This window comes from Malaya genurostris, chromosome 2 (assembly GCF_030247185.1).
Source record: "Malaya genurostris strain Urasoe2022 chromosome 2, Malgen_1.1, whole genome shotgun sequence".
NCBI classification, from domain to species: Eukaryota; Metazoa; Arthropoda; class Insecta; order Diptera; family Culicidae; genus Malaya; species Malaya genurostris.
Genome location: NC_080571.1, coordinates 69073595 through 69098795, shown reverse-complemented (window position 1 = coordinate 69098795; position 25201 = coordinate 69073595). Strand labels below are relative to the sequence as shown.

At 39.0% G+C, this 25201-nt stretch overlaps 1 protein-coding gene across 5 annotated transcripts in view; it reads left to right on the top strand.

Annotated features, from left to right (window-relative positions):
• The window catches only part of LOC131430485 (ras-specific guanine nucleotide-releasing factor 2-like), a 499968-nt gene that overhangs the window by 432415 nt on the left and 42352 nt on the right, over positions 1-25201 (top strand). For all 5 annotated transcript variants that reach the window (XM_058595510.1, XM_058595512.1, XM_058595511.1 and 2 more), the window contains one exon: positions 18583-19075. The gene's annotated coding sequence lies outside the window, so the exon portion shown is untranslated. The remainder of the gene's footprint in view (positions 1-18582; positions 19076-25201) is intronic.

Here is a 25201-nt window from a genome sequence, read left to right as displayed (position 1 = left end):
ATATCTCCTGCTTACGACCGTTCGCTACAACATAATCTTGAAAAAAGACTTGACTTGGACTTCCAATGAACGCTAATTCAAGGCAAAAACAAAAAAAAAATGCGCCGGGCCACACTTCTCGTACTATCATCAGAATCAACCAAGAAAGCCGGACATTTTTTTTTCATGGCCACTTCAACCACGAACGAAGAGGACAATCCGATAAGCAAGACCGACTGTGCCGGCGAGCGACTATAAGCGAGATTAATGTGACAAGTTTCCGTTTTGGAAAGGACTATTACTTCTCATAAGTTCATTTATAATGCAAATTTGTTCCATTATTTCGAATCGACTTGGAACCAGATTTCGCTAGCTAGCAAGTGACAGGGGCTTGTTCGAAAGCGCTCCACCGTCTGGATTGGGATTGTTACTAAAGAAACGGAAGTTTCGTTTCGAGCTGTGAGCATCCTAATCACTCTCGTGTCAAAATTCTTCAGCTTCACTCCAGTTTCCAGAAAGTATTTCCTTCAAACGAGACACAATTTGTGTAGGACTTCCGGCCCATCAGAACGGATTAATTTCTGGTTAGTCAGATTGGGGTTTGCTAGAAGAGGGCAGCTTTCAAAACGAACAGACAGTGCGTCGCCTCGGTTGCCTATATTATGAATTCACTTATTCCGGTCTGGGTGTCAACTATTTCGGTGTCAATTGAGTATTTTGAAAGCAAATTTGCTGTCTATCATCAGAATAGATGAGCGGAACATTTTTTTTTTCGAGTCAGAAAAGTTTCGGTTTGTATCTTCTTGGGATGACATGACCGCACACCCCTTGAGAGTTGAAACAGTAATCTGATTCTCGGAATACGAAGACGAACCAATATAACAATATAATTCTTTAGCGGTACTCAGACAGTACAGCGAATGGATGGAACCTTTTCAATTTGTAAACAGTTATTTTTTTTTATTATCGCACTAAATGATTAAACAAACTTTACACTATTATTTTGCATTGTCGCTCAAAATGACAGTATGTAATTTGAAACACACTTTACCCTATAAAAGCACGATCTGGGCCAATTTTTACTAGTCAATTTTTCAATGATTGCATAAACTTTCTATATAAGAAAGGCAATAAGTGTACTTTTATAGACAAGCATCGTTATCATGATTTTGTAATAACACTAACAAGTAGGTACAAATTCAATAGAAGATTTAGAAATTTAATTTTTTTTCACCTAAAAAATATAGATTCAAATGTGGCAACCCTGCACGCTATACAAAATTGAACAAAGCACGCTGCGAACGGAGCATTTGAATAAAGATTTAAATGTTTTGACACTCATCGCTCTATAACTTTGGAACCGGAAATCGGAGTTGGATGAAATTGCACAGTATCTTTCAAGACAATGAGAGCTTTAATTTGAATCATGATTCGTGGAAATCGGCTTAACCGTTGCTGAGAAATCGAAGTGAGTTCCATTTTTGGAGCTTTTCTTCATTAATATCGGTGCTATCGGACACGAAAACCGGAGATTAGTAGTCCCAAAATAGTTTTATCAGGTGTACAACTTCCGCCGTTTTCCGATAGGTGGCTGTACCGGCTGAGGTTGGTCAAAATACATAGATGATAATGCCTTTAAAGTGAGTGTGTACAGTGCCTAACGAATTGTCATTGCCATTTCAGTGACAGTTATTCTTATTTTCGTATTATTCATGCTCGCAAATGTCTGTTTATATGCCCAATTCTCGCCATTTGGGGGAAGTTTTATTTTTCTGTAACAATTCGAAAAAAATGTAGCTGAAGCGCATCGAATGCTCTCAGAAGCTTACGGTGATGCTGCTCTGAGTAAAAGAACGTGTCGGGAGTGGTTTCAATGTTTTAAAAATGGTGATTTCGATGTCGAAGACAAACATGGTGGTGGAAGAGAAAAAACCTTCAATGATGAACAAATAGAAGCACCCAAGAAGAGCTTGCCGAATCGTTGGGAGTGAGTCAGCAAGACATTTAAAAACGTCTAAAGGCTCTGAACATGATTCAGAAAGAAGGAAACTGGGTGCCGTACGAGTTGAAACCGAAGGACATCGTGCGCCGTCTATTTGTATGTGAGCAACTGCTTCAAAGACAAAATCGTAAGGGGTTTTTACATCCAATCATAACCGGTGATGAAAAGTGGGTTCGATACGATAATCCTAAACGCAGAAAATCATGGGGAAATCCCGGGCATGCTACTTCGTCGAAGGCAAAACCGAATATTCACGGCGCCAAGGTAATGATTTGTATTTGGTGGGATCAGCTCGGTGTGATTTACTATGAGCTCTTAAAACCGGGTGAAACCATCACAGGAGATCTGATGCGTCTTAGTCGCGCGCTAAAAGAAAAGCGGCCACAATATCAAAGCGACATAACGAAGTCATCCTCCAACACGACAAAGCTCGTCGCAAATGTGGTCAAAAAGTACCTGAAAACCCTGAAATGGGAGGTCTTGCCCCACCCACCGTATTCCCCAGATGCCACCCCTTTTGACTTCCACCTATTCCGTTCGATGGCATACCGCCTGACAAATCAACATTTTCAATCCTTCGAAGAGTTGAAAAAATGGATTGCTTCATGTATAGCGTCAAAAGAGGACTCCTTTTTTCGAGCAGGGATCCGAAAATTGCCGAAAAGATGGCAGAATGTTGTCACTAGCGACGGACAATACTTTGAATAATACATCTGTAAGCACTTTTTCGCAATTAAGCTTTTAATTTTGTAAAAAAAACGGCGGAAGCAAAGTTGTACACCTGATATATACTCGCTAACTTACAAAATCTGCCAACTAGAGGAATTTTGCAGTAAGTTTTCCAAAAATGTGCACCTTGTTCCGCCATCACATGTGAAAAACTACTCATGAAATTGAAAATTTTCACTAATTGCACTGTAATGCCGGAACCGGAAGTCGGATTTGGATCAACTTTTCGTGAACTTTTTAAAGAATTTCAAAACCTTTTGTCTAAGTTTGTGAAATTTGATTAAGAAATTTTCGAGAAAATTGAGTGCGCATTTTCTCATAAATTTGCACTTATTTTCTTGTAATTCCGGAACCGTAAGTCGGATCCAAATGAAATTTAAGACCTTCCATTTGAATCTGAGTTTGTGAAAATCGGTTCAGCTATCTCTGAGAAAATAGAGTGGGATTATTTGTCACATACACACACAGATTTTTTAGTGATCTCGACGAACAAAGTCGAATGGTATATGACACTCGGCCCTCCGAATCTCGGTTCAAAAGTCGGTTTTCACAGCGATTGCATAGCCTTTATATATGAAAAAGGCAAAACTTAAAGCGTTGAACAAATTATGCAATGTAAAACTTACTAAAGTCCATCGTTTATAGTCAAAATGTTGATTTCGGTCGCTAGGTCAAATTTAAAACATACTTTTAGATAATACGAATACAACTTTACGCGACAGAATTTAGTAAATTTTACATTGCATAATTTGTTCAACGCTTTTGTTTGTTGGTAATGGAACGCCATAATTTTTCCAGTTTTCCTTGAAAAAGGGTTATATAGAAGGTGAAACGTCGGAGAGTAAACAACATTGGTTTGTATTATAAGACTGAGACAGCCGGATCGGCGTAAGTCGGGAATGTTACATCCGAGCTTGGTACTCATCATGTTTGATGTACGGGTATCGAACGTATCCGAAGGCCTGCCATGGTTTTACCGGGACGGAGGCAGCCGTACTGTTATCCTACTCGCCATTTCAAGTCGATATCACCCTTCCTTACTGAGGGAGCAGAACTTCCTTCGTCGGGGAACTCTTCGTCGGTGTAGTCTTGATCCGTCGTCGGGGACAAGATGAGTAGACCACGTCATAGCATCGTAAGCATCGTCATGGAACCGGACGCCATCTCCCAACCGGAACCACTGGACCGACCTTGGCATCCTTTCGGTCGGGTCGTATACGGGTATCGAAAACGTCGGTTTCGAGAGAACTTCCAGCGTTGGGGAACTCTCTGTCGCGGTAGGCTAGATCCTTCGGCGGGGATCAGTCGAGTAGTATGGCGCGACGTAGCGGCATTGGGTCGTCGAGGCGCCAAAGGTGGATCGAGATGGATAAAGAGAGAAACGCAGGAGCTCATTTTCTCCCAAACGAAGAAGTGCATGAGCACAGCCCCCCCGAAGTATTGAGCTTAGCTTAGTTCCGGGGGGATCGAGGCAAGATGTCCAAGGTGTTTTAGTGAGTAAGGTTCAGCCAGTCCCACTCGCTGGTTCACAATAGTGGTAGCTTGACAGCTACCGAGCGCGTGAGCTGGGAAAGTACATAAGGTATTTCACCTTGTACAAAAAAACACACACACACAGACATTGCTCAGCTCGATGAACTGAGTCGAATGGTATATGACACTTGGCCCTCCGGGCCAATTTTCGCTAGTCGATTTTTCAACACTAAAAAAATAAAATATACTAGCTGACCCGTCGAACTTCGTCTCGTCAGAAGAATTGTCAAAAAACTACGTGGTCAACGTTTCTCTCCATTATTTTTCTGATTACTTAACCTACAATCAACGGAATTCGACACACACTCGCTTTAGCTCCAAAAGAAGAAACATCACCAAAGATTAATGTGAAAATATGAAATACTTCTGTTAAGCGAAAATTGAACAAATGCACTAATTTCTATTCTGAACACTGCGTCTTATGGAATTGCTCATACGTGAATGTTCACCCGACAAAACAAACTTTGAAGCAGTTTCTTACAAGGATGGCTTTTATCGTATCAAAGAACGTTCACTGGCAACTCTTCAACGATTGAATCAGTGCCATCATAGAGAGTTGGAAATCATCGCAACAATAAAAACCCGGCATGGCTCATTTAACATAGAATCGACACCAGTGCGAGAGCGAATTTCTCTCGATGACATTTCTGAGAATTAAAGGTTAGCACGCTGCTGTGGGGATCCTCTCTGAATCAACAAACGGTCCCTTATTCTCGTTTCGCGATCCTATTCTATACAGGCAGTAGACAATTGCGATAGAAACATTTTACTACTGCCGCTTATTCTAACTATGTGCATATAACCTTTGTGTAAGTTGTGTCTATGAAAATGTCTGTGAATGCTCCACACAAGGGTTTTGAAATATTGCAACCTAGTATGAGAATCATCAAGTTGAATCATCGATTCGATTTTCTACGATAATTTTCAACTTGCGATTCTCTCTTGGGAAATTCCACCCAGCTACGATCATTATCAGACTGTAATTTTTTTTAAGGGCGTGAAATACTCAAGCGAAGAAATGTAGAAAAATTCTCTCACGGTTGCATTGAGAGACTCGAGTTCTTGTAGCATCTTCTACCGGATTGAAAATGTTGTATACAATATAGATAGCAATATAGCAGCTTCTGTCCAATTTTCGGCAATCACTAACAGAGATGGCATTTCACCAGAGAGATACACGCTAGAGTCAGATTTTTGCCACACCGAGGATGAAAAAAACGAAGCACCGCACAAAGCGGAAAGCGCACTTCTTCTTAGTGTCGAATAGACAGCATTTGAGTGTGTGCTTGTGGTTAAAGCAGCTGGCGCGAGTGAAACACATTCTCTTCGCATGAATCGCTCACACGCGCTCTCGTCTAAATACACCCAAGTGACCACTGGCGCGTGATGTTGAGCGAACACTTCTGTGAACTTCAATTAATAGAGAGTAGATCTGGCCTTGCTATGAAAAATTTGCAAGGAAAACCGAAAATTTTACGATAAATTGTTTTATTTTGCTGATTTTGCGTGTCCACGCTTCATCTACGAAAACCATACAGCAGAGTGCTCACCGGCGTGTACACCTCTGTGAAAGTATCTGCATTCACCTCAGAGAATTTATTAGCTAATGCTCTAGCACTTTGGTGCGATTCAGTGGAAGAGGTAAAAGGAAATAAGCAAACGCACTCATGATGCGTGCACACTTACACAACAGTGGTGTATAAATGTGAAAAAGAAGAGCTCTCGTTGAAGTTGTCAGTGCGAGGGGAGAAATTTTGCTTGCTCTTCGTCACACAGAGGAGATAGACATCTCTAATCACCAACACTGATTTCTTATACACAAAAAATTTCTATTTTTGTGTTCGGTAATAATTTTTGCGGCAACGATCTGTAAAATATTGTTTTTACTGAAAGATACGTGAAATTTATTCAACTCCTATGTAAAAGTTACGGTTATTTATTATTTACTGACACGGTCTGTGAACTCTGAAATGTCATTTCTCTTGACGAACTCAGTGAAAGTTGTACCAATATTCGGAAAATTAATAAAAAATAAAGAAGAATTTAAGTAATCATCACTATACATTCAGCAGAAATATAGATCTGTCAAATAACATAATTTCCGGACGTAAAGATGTGAAAATTTCTAGATTTGTAGAGAAAAAATAGTGGTACGAATTGATTGCTTACGAAAAATAGATAATACTGATTCCTAGCGGTAATTTTTCCTTTAGTGAATATATTCAAAAAGCCTTCTTAAACTTTTTATTTCAGCACTCTAAAAATATGAAGGGTGATCTACTGAATTGCATCCGAAAGATATTTGATCATTTTATTCGAATAAATTATTTCTGGAGAGCAAATGTAATTGAATTCATTCGTCACACGCAAATAAATTATTTAATCGGATGGAAATATGTTATGAAACCGAAATTGCTGCTTCCTTTCCCAGATCTCTAATACAATTTACCAAAAAATTGTAATACTTTACGGGTCAAGACGTTTAAATATTTTTAGGATTGTTTTGTGAATTTCCCCGAACGTCGGTATTGAATGATGAAGAAGTCATTAGAATGATGACAGATCGAAGTTCAGTGGAACTGTACCGATCATTCAGCAAATAAAACATTCACTGAACGGATTACTGAATGTTCAGCTGTTTGAAAGTCAGTAAAACTGTACCGACATCCGTAAAAATAATTCGGTGTGTACAGCTTTTAAGCAGTGAGAAATTTTTCTCAGAATCTGTTCTGTACGTTCAAGTTATCAAAAAGTACCATGCGTACTTTAGAGCTCTAATAAAGTGGATATTTTCAGTTACTGTGAAACTTTTGATTGCTTGGAGACGACGCTTAAATTGTAATTTGATATTGATCTTACCAGTTTGAACATTCTTCACAGAATATGCAACATGAAATAACAGTCTCAATTCGTTATGGTAATCATCTTGAACATTGATATCTAATAACCACTCACTGTGTGCGCTTAGTCTAATCTAAATCAATAGGAAGAAAAATGCAAGGAAAATCTCTTAGTTTGACCTTAGCGCCTCTACAGCACAATCTTTTCATTGATTTATTAAAAAAAATTATGATTTGTTAATCTTGCCCCCGCAATGACCAATACTGTTCATCTGACTCCATTGAACACAATTCATCAACTGGTAAATGATATCAAAACTTCTTCTTCTGCCTACAACGGTTTTCTAGAACATTCATTGAGTCATTTATGTCGTTTTCGCTCGATGCCAAACCTAACCCAGTTTCCACTCTAACTGCTGTCAAACCGTTTGTTTGAAGTCAGTTTCTAACCTAGTTTCAACGTGGTTGAACTGAAAATCGAGTCAGTTTCGAACCTGGTATTTAAATCAGTTTTACTCAAACCCCCGTTGCTAAGTGCGAAATCAACACAGTTTCGTGAAAAGTGTCTTTTTGATGAAACTACCTTGGGTCAGTTTCAGTTTTCTCTAGCGAAAACGACATTAGTAAGCAATAATTTTGATACCTATTAAAGCACGTGGTTCGAAATGACGAATCACACCCATCAAATATGCATGTGAAATCTCCACACAAAATATCTCGTTGCGCGCCAAACAATTTTTTCAACGATCTAGTATTCTTCCTTCGATGGCCAAACACTTATGCAACTCGTTGCGCGCCAAACATCAATCGTACATCTAGCAAGCACAGACGACTTTTTCAACGGAAAATTCCATTGTCCATACAAACTAATTTTATTGATTTTTCCCACTTTTCCGGTGAATTTTTCTAACTTTTTTGATGTACGAACCCGGCGGGGGTAGAAACTAATCAAACAAAAAAAGAATCATGTAAATCCGTCCATCCGTTCCTTCGTGATGCGATTACTAAGGATGACCTCTGCATTTTTATATATACTAGCTGACCCGTCGAACTCCGTTTCGCTCAATAATTATTTGTTCGAATTTATGTTTTCGGACATCACAATTTTCAAACGACTAAATGGTTAACGTTTCTCTCCGTTATTTTTCTGATTAACCTACAATGAATGGAATTCGACACACATTCACTTTAGCCCGAAAAAGAAATATCACCAAAAGTTAATGTGAAAATGTGAAATACTTCTGTTACGCAAAAATAGAGCAAATGTACAGATTATCATCTCATCCTTTGAATCAAAATACTGAACAGAGATCCCTCACTTCGACATAAAGGATATTAGGTTCCACGTTTTCTCTTCCAAATGTGATTCTTGCTTTCGGTAATCGATGAAGAAGCTCACTAACCAGAATTTTGTATTGATAAACCGAACAAAATGCTGAAGAGTTTCTCTTCTAGAGTTGTTCATTCGGTAGAGTAGGATATGCTTACAGTTTGTATTTAGCCCAAGTAACTAAAAGTTCGCAAAAAAAAAAAAATTCTGAAGAGCATTCTGAACAATCCGTTTTTAAGGAATTACTTATACTTGAATGTTCACCCGACGGAACAGAACAAACTTTGAAGCTTTTACAGCTTTTAAGTAGTGAGACAGTTTTCTCAGAACTTGTTCTGTACGTTCAAGTTGCCAAAAAGTGCCACGCGTACTTTAGAGCTCTAATAAAGTGGATATTTTTCAAGTACTGTGGAACTTCTGGTTGTTTGGAGAGACGGCGCTTGAATTTTAATTTGATATTCATCTTACCAATTTGAATATTCTTCACACAATATGAAATATAAAATGACGGTCTCGTTCCATTATGGTAATCATCTTGAACATTGATCTAAATGCAACTTATTATGTGCGCTTAGTGTAATCTAAATCATTAGATAGCAAAATCCAGTGAAAATCTCTTAGTTTGACCTTAGCGCTTCTACAGTACAATCTTTTCATTGATTCACTCAAAAATATTCTGATTAGTTGAACTCGCGCTCGCGATGACCAATACTATTCATCTGACTCCATTGAACACATTTCATCAGCTGGTAAATGATATCTGAACTTTTTCTCCTGACTGAGTATTCCGTCATTGAGTCATTTGGCAAGCAATAATTTCGATACCCAATTAAGCACGTGGCTCGAAATGAGGAACCTTATGAATCATGAATCGTTGCGCGCCAACAGATTCTTTCAACGATCTAGTATTCCTTTCTTCGACGGCCAAACACTTATGCAATTTGTTATGCGCCAAACACCTATCGATGATCTAGCAATCATTGGCGACTTTTTCAGTGGAAAATTCCGTTGTCCATACAAAACAACTTTATGGATTTTTCCCAATTTTCCGACAAGTTTTCCTAAGTTTTTTGATGTACGAACCCGGTGGGGATAAAAACTGATCAAACAAAAAAAGAATCATGTAAATCCGTCCATCCGTTCTTACGTGATGCGATTACAAAGAATGATCTCTGCATTTTTAAATGTATAGATAGATAAAAACATTAAGAATAATAGATGAATAGTTATAAAATAATAGTTAATTAGTTAAAAAAAATAGCCAAAAAAAGGGAAATCAAAAACAATACGTCGTCGTAATATTTTCGGAGAATTTTTTTATGTAAGCTTGTTATTAAAGCTAACATTTGCCACTAATTTTATTCGATTTCCTATAATAAAGAAGTTAAAATCTACAGATATTCGTGAAACTTTAAATTTTTGAATGATATAGTAATTTGAACGCTAGAAAATGAAAATTAAAATTGATCAATTTCAGTTTGACAAATTGCCGATTACATTTTTTTCGGCTTTTCCCAGTTAGTGAGATAAAAATTTCCGGTTTTTAGAATAGGCACAAATCGTCTCTGTTTAGTTTATTTTTCATATTCATTTATTTCCAGCTTTGGGGCGAGTAGGGCCGAACACTTTTGAAAAATCATTTATTATTTTCTTTATATTTTCTTATAGTAAAACAATTCAAGAATTTACTGAGAAATTTTCAAGCCTATTAGAACGAAACTCTGGAAGTTACCTTTATCTGTGGCTATCTCATTCTACGAAGAAGCAAGAGCTCGGCGCACAGGTCCAAGAATTCTAGTTCGATTGACTTCAAAACTTGACGAAACATTCTGAAATGTTTCATTGTAATAAATTATGAAAGAAAAAGTATATTTTTTTGAAAATGTTAGACCCTACGGGCTCCCTTGAGTAATAAATTGTTTCCATTGATTTTATAGACAAAAACCTTTAAACGCGTTTTCCTCGAAAGCAGGTTTTGAAAGTCCGTGTCCATCGTCATTCAAAAACTACTGCACCGATTTTTTTTTTAAATTTTGCACACACTTTCTCCATTTAAAAAACCAGACCCCAACGTATTCCTTTTCGTTGTTTGTTACTTTGGGGAGGTTTTATAGCTACAAAATGGCGGATTTTTTCGTGAAAAATCGCAGTTTTCACTTTAAACAACCAGTGTCTTCAAAAATACCTCTTCACCGATTTATTTCTTAATATTGTCGTGAATACGACTTACTTTACTATGGGGCGCCTTTTCAAAATTAGCCATATGGAAGAATGGGCAGAACTCAATCGTGAATATCTCGACTTGTATTAATGGTAGCAACATAATTCTTTCACCATTTCATCAAAAATATGATCAGGAATTCAGGATAATATTTTGAACAGTGTGCGATAACCACAAACAACTCAAAAATTAAGTTTTCTTAAAATTTGAAAACAACGCGGAAAACACCTTACTTTTGCTTGGGTTTTTCGCGCAAGGACGACGATTTTGAGGTAGTCAGGCACATATCTTCAACTGAATGCGTATAAAAGGGGAACCGTGGTCGAAAATCGATCATTTCTTTTCGTGCGTTCGATGGAAGCAGACGTCGTGGGGGTGGAATCATCAACCAGCAGCGACGGACCAAATTGAGTTCCTCAATTTGGTCCGTGTGAATGCTAGAACCGAATCCCTACAGCATATTAATAGTTTCTTTCAATAAATTATGTAAATCCGAAATGAAATAATCGACAATAAAATTCTGTATGCGGCTATTTTTATAGCCGTTAGGACCGCCCATTAGTGAAAAAGCTACAAACGAAATCACATAAAAGGAAATCTCTTAACAAAAATTCAATCAGTTTGGATTCAATCGCCACTGCGAGCAGATGTGTTTTGTGTCGTCTGCACGCTTTCGACAAGAGCGATTACGTCACAGCTGCCAGTCATTAGCATTGGGAAAAAACAACGGTGGAGAGCATTGCACAATATCAGCCGTTCTAATGGCTCTAAAAGTTTTCTAAAGAACTATTAGGATTTGTTGTTTGCAAATCGTAGGGAAATATCCTCAGTTTACTGCAAATCAAGAATAGTTTGCTTAGATTTGTGCACTTTTCGCTGTGTGAAATTCACAGTAATCGAGATCAAGTGAAGCTTTCTTTGTTTTTGCGAAAAATGTGAAAAAGGGGAATGCGTGCATAATTCATACAATTGATATTCGCAAGTGTTAAGGAACATGTCAGTTGTTTTCGTATTCACGACATCCAGTTATGTCTCTGACATTACCCACCCGCCTTTTTTTTTTCACGAAAAAAATACAAAATGTTCGAATGATGCTTTTTGTCATGCAAAACATTTGAATTTATTTAGTTGAACGATAATTCTGGAAAAAAAAGTCGCAAAAAGGATGATTTTTTTCATCGTTTAAACCCTACATCAAGCTCAAGCTCACCCTTTAACTATTGATCAGTTTTCGTTGATTTTCGTCTTATACTCGTCTGCGCATAACAGTTTTTGAGTTTTCGCATTGGGTACTAATGAAGATGAAAACCTGAAGCAGAAAGAAGTTTACGTTTACGAAGGAGGTCAGAGTCATTTCAACGAATGTCATTTCGTTGGTAGCCGTTTAGCCCTATTATATATTATTTTTTAAATTTGTATCGGTGTATCAACCGGATAAATTTTGCCTTTCGAATAATGTCATTAATAAGGGAGTGAGAGGGGGGGGGGGGAGTGGTTTTGGAATCTTCGAAGCTGGTTCCATTGATGTAATTAATTTCGTTGCAAAATTTGTAATCAAACTAAGAAAAAACTACAAGGATCAGCCCATGGGGTTGTTCGAGCCGTTGATGTGGAACAAGCAACCAAAATTTCTAATGATTGACATTTTCAATTAATCGTCACACTTTTGAATCCGCAAATGCACAAGAGTCTGCTTAGATTGATCCTTATTAGGAATCAACAGCGAACACGCGAACCCAGAATATAGACTCTATCGTGATTTGTATTTGTTTCGTAGTCGACGAAAATACATCAATAGCCCAAATGAATACAATTAAATGTTTGTACATATTTGCGATACGGATATCGATATTTAAGCTTCTCTTCGCCAAGCTTGTGTTCAAGTTTTGTATACAAGCAGTTATTTTTATAGCGTTTCTCTACTATACTACCATTTTGCGATTTCGGTTGAAGCGATAAAATATTTCTCATTATCAATAGAGTTCATCTTATATAAATCTTAAGCACTCAAAATTTACCCTGGGGTAGTTGTCAATTTCTCAGGCGAAACGACATAACATGGGATTTCATCCAATCTTGCATGACACAAGATCAGAGCATACCATTTTTTTTCAAAATTATCGTTGTTAAACTCTCGTTTCGGAACCGAGAACCCGTGAATCGTTATTGGAAGACTCTTCGGAACAATCCTAGCGTGAAATACCACCTGGTTGTGTTGTATCTAGCCAGAAATCCCAGTGTCATTTTTGATAAAGTGCCTGGTTATTTGTTTTCGTTTACGCGCCAAGCAACTTCATTGTTATCATCTGTATCTGGCTTCGTTAAGTTCTTACTGTCTCGCTATCTACCATCCGTGTATCACGAAGCAGTGGAGACAACAAGATGGATAAAAAACAATGCGGCGAATGTAAACTCGATGTGAACGACATCGAACCGATGCGCTGCGGCTTCTGTGATGCCTACTTGCACATCAGCCAAAACTGTTGTGGCATAAACACTAGAGGTTTGCGAGATGCCTTTACCCAAGGTAAGCTTATTCTCTTGTGTACCGCTTGCAGAGAAGAGTTAAATGGTCGAAGCATTCGCACCTATATTACTGAGACTCAACAAGCACCAACCGTGTCGCTGGACTCGCATAGCGATTTAGTCCAATTGCCTGCGCAAGTCCAGCAGCTTTCAGAAGCCGTAATTGCATTAAATAAAAAAATTGACGGTATGTCGTCTGCTCAGCCTAGATGGCCAACGCTAAACTCAGCAACACCAAGGGGTGCAAAGCGTCGCCGAACAGAAGGAAATAATAACGTTCAAGCTCCTACCGATTGTGGTACCAATCAGATCGATTTAAGCGATCTGTCGGTACGTAATGTTGCAAAAAATGCCGATAGGTTTTGGCTTTACCTCTCTGGCCTCAATCCATTGATCACGGACGACGACGTACGGAAAATTATTTCTCGCTGCTTGGGTGTAACAGAACCAATGGATCTAGTTCGGCTTGTGCCAAAAGGGCAGGATGTTACCGGCTTTTCGTTTATATCATTTAAAATTGGATTGGAGCCTGGCTTAAAAACTAAAGCATTGGACCCATCATCTTGGCCCGTCGGAATCTTGTTCCGGGAATTCGTGCATCTGCCAAAAAACTTAGATCGCCGTGTACTTCCCACCAGTTCGGAGAGTTATTAAATAAATCTATTTCCGTGCGCTGTACTGTGGACGGTGGAAACCTTCGGGTTTCCACCAGAGGCGAGTATTTTCCAACTGATTTTTCTTTCACTACACTAAATGATCCCGCGTTGCAGCATGAGGAACAAGACGAGGCACAAATATGGGTGTACTACCAAAATGTTCGTGGCTTGAGGACAAAAATCGACGAAATTTTCTTGACAACAGCTGATTGTAATTTTGACATAATCATTTTAACTGAGACTGGACTCGACGACCGTATCAACTCCCAGCAGCTGTTTGGGAACTCCTTCAACGTCTTCCGCTGCGATCGCAGCTCAGCAAATAGTGAGAAATCAACATTTGGTGGCGTATTAATTGCCATCTCACAAAAATATGCCAGCTCTATCATCGAAACGCGGAATGGACACTCTATTGAACAAGTGTGTGCTAGCGCTACCGTACGTGGAATAAAATTGTTTCTATGCGGTATATACATTCCTCCTGATAAAAGCAAAAACGTCGATTTGATAGATGCACACGTTTCAACTGTTTCTGAGCTGTGCAGTAAAGGTTCTGCTAATGATATTATTTTAGTGTGCGGCGATTTCAACCAGCCCCGGATTGTATGGAATCAACGGCATGAGGAAGAACATTTCATCTGTTCCTCTTTGCTACCCGCTGCAAGTACGGCACTGATCGATGGAATGGATTATTTGAATCTTTGTCAAGCGAATCAACAAAGAAACCATCTCGGGCGAGTACTCGATCTAATTTTTTGCTCTTCAGAGCGTCAATTAGTCGTTGAGCGTAGTGTTGCTCCTCTGTTACCCGTCGACCCGCATCATCCGCCTCTAGTTGTTTCGGTGCCAGTTGACTGTGTGAACAATTCACGGCAATCGGAGCCTATTCATGAATCGAGGATGTTAAATTATCGTAAAACTAATTTTACTGCTTTACTAGAACATTTGCGGAATGTTGATTGGACATATTTACAAGGGATCGAAAATGTTAATGAAATGGCAAGCGTTTTCTGCGATGCGTTACTTCAATGGTTTAGCTCAAATTTACCATTCGTTAAACGGCCCATCAATCCTCCTTGGTCCACAGTAAGGTTGCGTGAATTAAAACGGGTTCGCAATGTTTGGCAGCGTAAACATCGTCGATGGCATAGCTCTGAAACACTACGAATGTTCAAAAATTCTAGTGAAAACTATCGTAGGTTGAATGCGGGGTTATACAAAGCCTACGTTATGCGGGTACAAACTGATCTTCGCCGGAATCCCAAAAATTTTTGGAATTTTGTGAATTCTAAACGTAAATCTTCATCAGTTCCTTCATCTGTTTGTTACGATGGTGTTGTATCCAAATCAACATTGGAGACTTGCGACTTGTTTGCAAAGTTCTTTGCTTCGGTATTTGCTGGAAATACTGCCTCTGATATCGAAGCTAAGGTTGCAGCGTTGGATGTTCCTGAGAACTTAGTGCACATCGACACTTTCGATATTACTCCTGATATGGTTGTTGCAGCGGCAAAGAAATTGAAACGTTCATTCTCGATCGGGCCTGATGGTATACCAGCAGCAGTCTACAGCAACTGTGCAACTGTTTTAGCCGTTCCTCTCTGCTTGATATTCAACAGATCATTTGAGGAAGGAATCTTCCCGACAATTTGGAAGCAGTCTTATATGTTTCCCGTGTACAAAACCGGTGATCGTAATAATGTAAGGAATTACCGTGGTATAACGAATTTGTCTGCTGCATCAAAACTCTTCGAAATAATAGTGAGCAATGAGTTGTTCTCTCGTACAAAACATTACATCTCAGTTGATCAACACGGCTTTATGCCCGGGCGTTCGGTCAGTACTAATCTTCTGGATTTTACCTCGACCTGTATTTCACGTTTGGAGGAAAAAGTACAAATTGATGCCGTATATACTGATCTAAAAGCGGCATTCGATCGAATTGATCACCGTATTCTTTTGTGCAAGTTATCGCGTCTGGGCGCAACACAAAAGTTCATTGACTGGCTTTGCTCTTACTTAAGTGGTAGAGTCTTACGAGTCAAGCTTGATTCCTGTATGTCATCCTCGTTCTCGAACATATCTGGTGTACCTCAAGGCAGCAACTTGGGTCCACTTCTGTTCTCGCTGTTTTTTAATGACGCTATTTTGCTGCTCGATAGTGGCTGCAAATTAGTTTACGCCGACGATTTGAAACTTTACCTTGAGGTACGCTCTATTGACGACTGCGTGCGTCTTCAAAAGCTTCTGGATGAATTTGTTACCTGGTGTCGAAGGAACTGGCTTATAGTCAGCATAGCAAAATGTCAGGTCATAACATACCACCGAATTTTGAATCCATTACTTTTTGACTATAAAATTGACGGACAAACGCTTCAAAGAGTTGATTGTGTTAATGACCTTGGTGTTTTGTTGGATTCCAAACTAACTTTTAATTTACATCGTTCCACATTAATTACAAAAGCGACTCGACAATTAGGATTTATTGCTAAGATCGGACGTGATTTTAAGGATCCATATTGTTTGAAGGCATTATACTGCTCGCTAGTTCGGCCTATACTTGAAAATGCTAGCATAGTTTGGAGTCCGTATCAACTAGCTTGGAGTTTACGAATTGAACGTGTGCAGAAAAGATTTGTTCGATTCGCTCTAAGGAATCTACCCTGGCAAAATCCGCTAGATCTTCCACCGTATCCCGATCGCTGCCGTCTGATTGGTTTGGACACACTGGAACGGCGCAGAAAAATTCAGCAAGCAATTATTGTTGCGAAAATAGTAAACGGCGATATTGACTCTTCGAAGCTTTTATCGAGTCTTGATTTCCGTGCTTCACAACGATCGCTACGTTCTACTGGTTTACTTCAACCGAGATTTCACCGAACGACGTTTGGATTCTATGAACCGATAACAGCATGCATCAGAACATTTGGGACTGTTGAACATCTCTTCGATTTCGGCGAACCTACACATAAATTTGCGCAGAAAGTGTTACGTTCCACTATTTTATAACTTGACTACATTATATTCATTAAGACCTTTTATGGTCGGATGAATTAGAGAAAAATAAATAAATAAATAAATAAATACCAATAAAAGCTTCAAATCGTTTATGGCACTTTTTATCTTGTTGTGTAGCAACAACCTACCTCTAGCAAGCTACGCATAAGACTGAAACGTTAGCTAAAATGTCGCTTCTATTTGTAGATACACGTATATTCGCGTGCTTCCAACAGCTTTGCTTTTGCTTCGATTGACCAATCAGAGCGCTGCTTTCCCTTTGATATATCGCTTACTCCTTCAAAACCGTCGACTATGGCAGGGTAATCTTGTATGCCGGAGATTTTTTGCAGCCAAAATAGGACTAAGCTAGCTATTAATCAACATTTCAATGATATAAAATAAAAAATACATGAACATTCAAATCGATACGTAGAAATATTTCCAATCAAATGGTGACATAATATTAATAATTGATACAAAATTGACTGAGCTGTAATTGTTCAAAACCTGACCACATTTCTACGTGTATTTTTCTTGAGTTTCTAATGTGCACCGCTATATAGAAAACAAAAATGTGTTCCACATTAAAAAGTTAAGTAACGAAAAGAACTTATTTCCGAAATATTAGTAAAAAATTTCAGAAAACGAATTTTATTTCAGCGTTTTTCAAAAATCAGTTTACCGAGAATTTTTCATTAGGATTTCAGCTTTAAAATCATGACCTAAGAGTTTTGCACTGATTTATTACGTCTAGCGTCAGCACGTTTGCGGGAGACGAGACGAAAGACAGACTTACCATGCAAATTGAAATACTGAATTACTAATGTTTACCGTGGCTTTGGCCTCTTTCAAGGCGAACGAGCTATTTCCGCCAATTCGATTATGTATTTAAACAGCGCAGGGTTCGTTAGTAACCGGCTCCGGTGCTATAAAAAAAACCGAATGTTTGCACCCATCTCTGTTCATGTGGTGCTTCCATTTTCACGAACCAACCTTCGGCGACCCTGTTCCTGGGGCAGTGCGTTGCGGAAGTCCACAATGTTCGCCAAAGTGACAACTCACAACTGTTGAAAAATTCAAACGCAATCAAAAATTTACGATCGTAAAACCGAATGGCGATTCATAAAAAAATATCTGATTAAAAAATTAATTTTGAACCATTAAACCAACTGGATGACGTAAACTGGGTCGACCGGGGAGTGGTCAATCGAGGTGGAGGTCAACGACAGTGTCAACGACAATTGCAGCTGTTACATGACGTGGCTGCAGCTGTTGAATGAAGGCTGAGGAAGTACCGAATAAATTGCTACTCGCGAATTGCCTTTTCAGCCATTGTTGGCCTGTTCCTGTTCAAATGCCGGCGGTTGGCTCAATACGATAAATGAACATTTTCGGACCGAGTAGCAGTGTGTGTATTTGACCGATGGAATATAATCGACAATGCTGCCGTGAAAGTGAAATAAATGGTCTACTTGAAATTGAAACCTTTTGTTTGGGAATTCGATTTCCGATAGGAATTTCTTCTTTTGTGTACAGTCGATGGATTGAATTGGTAATTACGGAAAACGGTGCACATCAGTGCGGCAGTTATTGGTTCAATAATCTCGGAATGTTTGAAATTCCACTAACCTATGCAATTCAGATTCTCAAAGCATAAACAAATTCCAATACTATTCCTAATGCGTTAGCATCCTGATGAAGATACTAAATGGATATCAATGTAGAAACTTTCTCACCGTCGTTTCTGTTTTTTTTTCTTCTTTCAGATGAAAACAATTAAAACTTCTCCATGATATCAAGTGCAACTTTTAATAGAATCGATAGTTCGATCAGACAACCGAAATAATCAGTGAGCGTCGTCATCCGCACTCCTCCGAAGGCGAGTGTACAATCGGTAAACTTTTGAACCTGGGATCCAAGCGGTGCCGGTGATGTTCCCAGGTATGGACCAATCGGAGCCCATGTAAGCCTGATGATCTATGCAGAAATGGTTCCCTAGTCCCGGAACCGACCGGATGGTCGTAAATCAATGCAATCAAAGTTCACTCGTCTGATGATGCGGCTGCTGATGATGGCACCGGAGATAATTACCTTCGCCGAGAAGTTCGACTAGGAAACTGCACGACGTGAAAAGTTGAATGTAACCGTTCGTGGTGGAATCGCTTCAAAAAAGTTTTAAGTTGCAACGACAGGTGGGAATTGGACCGAACAGCAATGCAATTGTGGCCATCTTCACGGTGATTTAGCGGATGAAACGATGTAAGTATAATCATTTTTTTTTTGACACATGATTCGATGCTTGGATTGGAAGTACTATGACTGTAACTTATTTGCGTCACTCGAAGTTGATTCCTAATCGATTCAAGTTTTTATTGATATCGAATTATATTCACTTCTTGCTTAAATATCCAACAGAATAAAATGTACAAATGAGCCCAACTCCATTCATATGATTTTCATGGCTTGTTCGTGACAAAATCTGTACAGATTAGATTTGGAATAAAACAAACTTTCTGTTAGATTAATACAAGATGCAATTTTATTCATTCAATTGTGCATTGTGATTTTTCTCTCATCACGAGAGCCCAATACCGCTCGATAGGTCGCTACTCCGGGTAGTTTGGTGGATTCGCCTATTTCGGTAAAATTTCATTCGCTTGCCAAATCACCCCAGAAAAGCGAAGGAGGATCAAGGCTGGGTATGAATGGTAACTATCAATTATAAGCGTTTCGGATTTGGATTTCATGTTTCGTTTTTTTTTTTCAATTTAGACCTTCGTACACAAAACAAATTCCAAAGCGAAACTTTTCGTTTTTGATCTATACTTTCTCGATATTTATAATTTATCAACTATCCTGCTCGCAAACAAATTTTTGTGAGCAGCAGCGTTTTTTGTGCGATTTCATGATCTGATAGTCAAGAGTTTGTTCTGACGGTTCTCAACACCTTCTGGTTCAGCTTACGCTCATATGTCCCACTACGATGCTCACTTTGAGGCACTCGATCCACGCTCTTTCGCTCCGTGAAACATTTGAACACATCATACATGGTTGATTTGGCGATTTTCAACGTTTTAGTGATTTTTATTACGGACCACGTTTGACTGTCACAGTGCACAGTGGTCCGAAACGGGAAAATAGCGCGACAAAAATATTTTCACTATTAAATATTAGTTTTTGTAGTAGGTGTCCTCACAAAAGTTGTTTTTAATCGAATGGCACTCCTTTTCATGAAAAAAGTTACTAGGGTGGTCCTCATTTAGATTGAAATCTGATATCTAACTTTCTGAATTGAACTCAAAAATGATTTTGTTGTACAATAAAGTTGCAGGAAATTTTATTTTGAGGAACCTTCTCGAAAAAAAAGCACCTCTCTAGCTCCTCATTTGATCGAGTTACATCAATTTTCCCGATTAAAATATGGTGACTCCTGAAAAATCACTTTTTTGTTCTAACATTTTCGTGAAACGTTCTACGGAAAAGTTGACTTCAGAAGAGTTGTTGAACTAAATATTGCGCACAATTTTACTCACCAAGCTTTTTCATATGAAATACCAGTAAAAAGTTATGATTGTTTTTCATCAAAAACTAGTCAAGCTTCAAATATCAATATTCATTAGATGCCAGATCGATAAAACTGTATCGTATGCGGTTCCTGAAAGGTCATAATGTAAGTAAAAATTTAAGAGAAAATCGGAAGGGTGTTATTTTTTTAATTTATTTAAATTAGTTTTAAAAATACCTTCAAAAAACTCAAGAACATTGCATAAAGGACTATTAACTTTTTTATCGGTACCCTTCCGTTCCGTTTCCGTGCTGTTTCCGTTCCGGCACAGCCAATGCAATGACATACCGACTTCAGAGAAAATGAAAAATATCGGTGACGACGAATTTGAGTTTGCCGGACGGACGCGACACTGACGGCGAGCTGCACTGAAACGGCACTGTGCCGGAAAGGTGTGAATGCGCGCATAGAAAACGAATGAAATAATATCAGTATCCGTGCACGGTGTCATGCCGGCACTGAACCGGACCGGATATGTGTGAATAGTCCTTAACTCCTCATCTCATCCAAGTCAGTCGATAAAACAAAATTGCTTACGTTCGGGACAGAAGACCAAGTACAGTATTGTGTAGTGAACAATAGAACGATCTCGAAATGAGTGAACCAAACGAACAAAAGCTACCGCCGGTACGAAAGAATACAATTATTGTTGACTTCAGACAGTGCAAAATTCGACTTTCGATTCGAGAACTTGAAGGTTTGCTTAAGGAGCAAATGCATCTTGACATTAAACGTGTACATTTACTTCAATGCAATAAGACGAATAATGTTGTTTATATCCAGTTTTATAAAGAGTTGGATGCAATTCAATTCGCAAAAGACAATAACAGTGTGCATTATGTGGAGCATGAAAATACCAAGTACAACATTCCTGTATATATGGAAGATAGTGCTATAGAAGTGCGTGTGCACGATCTTCACTCAAGCGTCACCGATTCATATATTCGCAAAACTATGTCCCAATACGAGGGATTCTCTCTATCGAAAAAGAAAAGGGGAAGAATTTTTTCCCCGGTATTCTAAATGGCGTACGTTTATTACGGATACACTTGAAGAAGGCTATACCTTCTTATGTAATTTTCGGTCAAGATACAAGAATTCCTTGCAAATCACTTGTTACCTATGACGATCAGATTGCCACATATCAATATTACCAAAAAGCTGTTCACTACGGTAAGCCATGTGATAAACTGGACAATGAGACAACTACACCAAAGGACAACGGTGCTTTCTTCACACCAACCCTAAGCAACCCCAGTACTCCTGTGACAGTCACCAACAACAATGAAGCATCCCCTTCAACGAAACCATCCAACGTATCCCCTTTAGAACAAAGTTTTATCAGCTGCATTTAGCAGCTTATCCTGCAACCAACCAGCAATTGCAACCAATGTACAACAAGGTGCATCTACAGCAACTAGCAACGAAAAGAAGACGGAAATCGACAACAATACCATCGATGCGACAATGGATGACGAGAGTGCCCCTCAATCCTCGCTGGAGGGAAATGGAAGCTTCTCTGCACCAAAAAAAAGAGTCACAACGAGATCCAACTCAAAAAAAAATTATTTAGAAAATCGGCTCAATCGGCCACGTAAAGCTTGTATGCAAATAGGCCTGAATAAAAATATCTTTTAAATAAAAAAAAAAATGCATAACTTATAAACGCCTTAACGTATCAACATACTTTCCTCAGCAAAATATTAAGGAGTGTATCGAAAAGTAGTTAGTAACATTGATTATTGAATAGAAAAGCGAAAAAATATACATATTTTGCCATCAGTTTTCGATATATTGTAGAAAAATTACATTTTTAAGCATTTCACTGATTATATTGAAGAAAATCTTAGTTTCTGTGAAACGCTCGCACTTTGGACTTGACATTCTTCATTAAATTCTGCACAGTTACTTTTGTGACTTTCCTGGTGGTAGCTGTCCAGTTTTTTTAACTCCTGCATGTTTTGGGACACTGTACCTTCCTTCCGGCAGTGCCGCTTGACAATTGCCCAATACCTTTCAATTGGCCGAAGATCCGGGCAGTTCGGTGGGTTGATGTCCTTTTCCACGAATTGTACATTATTGTTTGACAACAACTGTAGAACTGAGTTGGCATAGTGGGCTGAAGCCAAATCCGGTCAGAAGAGAGGAGGAGCCTTATGCTTTCTGTACAGTGGCAGCATTCTCTTCTTCAAACATTCGTCCTCGTACACCTTGGCTTTAATTGTGCCCTTCGTGAAGAACACCGACGACCGCAGGTACAAATTGCTTGCCAGACCAACACCTTCTGCCCAAACTTTTCCATCGCCACCGTGGTGTCAGCGTCGTCCAGGCCCTGGTACACCGATTTCGTATAATATTGCAGTCTGGGCAGCACTCGAGAGTCTTCCTTGGCGTAGGTTTTGTCGTCGATCAGGATGCATCCGTCTTTATTCTGTAGAATCTGGTTATACAGTTTTCGCGCTCTTGTTGTGGCCTGAACTTGCTGTACCTGGGACTTTTTCGGCACCTTCTGTTTCTTGTACGTTTTCAGGGAGTTCCGAACATTGATCCGTTGAATTAACCCGATGCTGGTGTTGAACTGCTTGGCCAAATCCCGCGTCGATGCCGATGGGTTTTTCCTGATGTACTCAACCACAGCCGGCCGGGCTGGCTGGGACCCGTTTTCCTACCGGATCGGCGCAAATCCTTCATGGAAAGGGTCTTATCGAACTTCTCGATAATATTTTTGACACTGGTGTGGTGCACTTTCACCTGTTTTGCAATTTCGTTGTACGTGACACCACTTTCTGAGCACCAAGTGTGCAGAATTTTCTTTCGCGTTTCCGGATCAATTCGACTCATCATTGAAACGATAAACCGTACCGAAACCAATCGATTGCGCAGCTGTTATTGACATGTAAACAAACATGTCACCGCAACACACGCTGCAAAAAATTAAGCCATTTCAGAGTAATAACTGTTTAAAGTTTGCTAATTACTGTTCGATACACTCCTTATGTCTAAAAATTCCTACCGTCACGTAGAGTGAAGATGCAGAAATGGAAAAAAAAAATCAAATTGTAGCTTTCGTTAGTTGCTGACCTAACGAACCGATTGCGTTAGTATCGGTTGCTAGTTCTCGATTTCAAAAATAGCGAAGAAAAACTTCTAAAACTCTGTTTAATCCACCTAGAGGTGTGATAATGCCTTTCTGTTGCTATTCAAATAATCACGATATAACATAGCCCATTTTTTCAATGAGATAATTTTTGACACTAATTCATTCAAACTGATTCGGGTAGTTCATAAAAGCGTACTTCAGGGCTTACGCCGCGTGTTTGGCAACATTTCAGAAATCAAAAGTATCAGCAGTAATAAATTTGAACTATTATTTGATTATTAGCCGAATCTGAAAAAAAATTAGGAATAGAAAAAAACTGCTATTTGTCGGTTACGTCAGTTTTACGAGTATATCACCGTAGCCGGAAATGTTAGTCAAGCGATTTTCGAACTGTATCCCCGACTTAATAGTAGCTTTCAAACGAGTTTAAGTTTGTTGAAGTCGGTTCAGTCATCTGCGAGAAAATTGAGCGAAAATATAAAGCAGTAACAAGGTGAAAAAGTAAGGCGACTATATATTTTCCGATCTCTTGGAGCAATTTAAAATGGTATTCAACACGTGAGGTCTTCCGAGCACCGATCAAAAGTCAGTTCCTCCAAAGTAAAACAAGCAAAAGTCCTGGAATTACATTTCTTTTGTGGAATTTGGACTTTCTGTTTCAACAGATTTTACAGCCGATTCTTAGCATACAGAATTATTGAGTTACTAGTACTACGATCCTACTAACACAAGAAATCCTGCCAGGTCGAACATACGACAACTGGCTTGTAAGACCAGCGTATGCATTGAATCCAGCAATTCTATTACCTTTCACTGGAGAAAGGAAAATCGGAACTCACATTAATTTTTCAGAGTCACCGTTTTAGTTGCTGGCCCAACGAACCAATTACGCCCATATCGGCTCTCAGTTCCGGTTTCGGAGGTACTTGCAATAGTTATCGAAAAGCCTCCGAAGCGGAAGTGATTCCGTGATGGCTTAACCGATTTTCTCTAACTCTGATTGAAATGAAAGGTCTTACGGTCCTTCGCCAAATTCTGGAGTCTTGTTCGGATATGACATCTGGTTCCAGAAATATCGGAAAAAGGGATCAAAATCTTCAAAACTGATCATTTTTCCCTTTTTTTCCAGTTTTTATCTGTTTTTCATTCAATTCGTGTGGCACTCATTTTCCACACTTTTGTATTTTTCTCCATTCTTGTTCCGTAAAAGACCGTAAGACATTTAATTTGTATCTTAGTTTGGGTGAATTGGTTGAGCCACCTTGGAGAAACGTGAGTGGGTTCCGTTTTGAAGACTTACCGAGGACCGATATAACCGAAGGCAGTTTTGGAACAGTTTTAAGCCCAATTTAGAAATTTTTTCGCTCAATGAAATTAGGGTTTGAGGGCCTAATGACGTCAGATTAAAAATACAGATAGCTTAATAGTTTCAAAGTTTGCTGGCAATATTATCGGTTAGTCGGTCGTTAAATTTTCAGAAAAAGTTAGCAAGATGCTGGAAAAAAATTCCAAGTGCCGGAAGGAAGCATCAGTAGTAATTTTTATGCTATTTTGCTTTCTTAAAATCCGCTTTGTCTTTCAGTGGAAGTATGTTACATTCCATATTTCGACGAGACATTAGTTCCTTGTCCGAACACTCAGCAACTAATTGCGATTGGTATGTTCATCCAAAGGTCGCAAGAACATGAAAACCTTCCCTAACTGCACCAACTTCCTTCCA